This window comes from Myotis myotis, unplaced genomic scaffold (assembly GCF_014108235.1).
Source record: "Myotis myotis isolate mMyoMyo1 unplaced genomic scaffold, mMyoMyo1.p scaffold_m19_p_1, whole genome shotgun sequence".
Lineage (NCBI taxonomy): Eukaryota > Metazoa > Chordata > Mammalia > Chiroptera > Vespertilionidae > Myotis > Myotis myotis.
Window position 1 is genome coordinate 190091130 of NW_023416313.1, and position 1710 is coordinate 190092839.

Here is a 1710-nt window from a genome sequence, read left to right on the forward strand (position 1 = left end):
TTTAAAAAAATTCATCATGTGATTCTAACATGTAGCCAGGGTGAGACTCATGGCCTATGCATTCATGAGAAGGCTTATTATAGTACCCTTTCTGGGGACATTTGTAATTTATACCATAATGAAGCTTTATGAGACACAGAGCAGAGGGAGAACTGGAGGGAGAAGAGAGGAACCCTGTGTTGAAATCGCCCCTATTTGGGTGGATAGCCTATGGTTTTCATCTCTACTGTCAGCTTTGTGGGACTAGTAACTGGAGAGTCCTGCAGACGTGCCTTTGGCTTAGCATTATTCTATCTCATGGTTTGCCTCTTAGATACAACACACTTTCGACTGGTGCTCATGTTCCTACACTTGGATCCTTCAGTTATTTCTATTTTTCTCCAGGCTGTCAGCTTATTTTCCTCTCAGGCCTGATTCAAATATCTGCCCAGGATTTCCATCAGCTAAGGGAGTAAGGGGCCCCTGTTAGTTAACATGGTAAGTAAGTGCTGTGATGATGGTCTCTGGGTCTTCCTATAAAGAGATGGATTAAAGCTAGCTGACTCTGGCCAGGACTCATAGGCTGGCAGTTTGGTAGGATCATCGAGAAAGCAGGGTCTGGTTCTCAGCTTTGTGGGCTCTGCACCACAGTTTTATCATTGCACTGGCGGATAATTGGACCTTTATGAGGTGGCTCATATACTAACCTACCCCACAAGTCATAACCCAATGTAACCATTTTTATTGAGAGTTTTGATTGCCAAATGGACTACGCCTGCTGGCCAGCCCCCACCTTAGCTTAGGAAATCAAATTCAGGGCAAGAACTTTCTCAGTGAGAATAAAGGGAGAGCAGCAGAAGTCTAAAACAAAGAAGGGCCTCCACAAAATGCTCCCTGAGATCCTACCTAGAAATTCTAGAAAACTAGATTCCTACATTTTAGCCATACTCACTGCCCCTTTGTCTCTTTGCCTTTGAAACAAAGACCTGCTTTCTAAGAGTTAGACTTTGGTATTGGCACAAGAATCCGCCCAAGAGGATACCTTTGTTGATAGGACATTACCAGAGAGTCAGGCATCTGCGGTAGTCTCTTCAATTAGACCAGTGCAGTGGTTCTCAACCTTCTGGCCCTTTAAATACAGTTCCTCATGTTGTGACCCAACCATAAAATTATTTTCATTGCTACTTCAAAACTGTAATGTTGCTACTGTTATGAATTGTAATGTAAATATCTGATATGCAGGATAGTCTTATGCGACCCCAGTGAAAGGGTCGTTCGACCGCCAAAGGGGTCGCGACCCACAGGTTGAGAACCGCTGGACCAATGGTTTTCAAGTCTTCTGCACATTAGATTATGTGGGACCTTTAAAAAATCCTGATACCTAGGCCACACCCTAGAGCAATCAGATCAGTGCCCCTAGGGATGGGAACCCACGGCATCAACATATTAGGAGTTCTAATAATACTACAGAAATGTGTTGCCAATGAACTCAGGTTATTTTTTTTAAATTCCCCTGGGGTGATTCCAAAGAAAAGCCAAATGTGTGAACTATGGAACTCCATCTGTGTAACCAGCTAGCATATCCACAGTCAGATTCCCTTCTCCCTCAGATAAGGCTGGAAATAAACCCCAGCTCCCTTTTTCTGTCTGCAACCTTGTTTAGGAGGGTTCAGGGTAAGGAAAGTATATTTATATTTATTTTTATATTTATATTTATTTTTATATTTATAC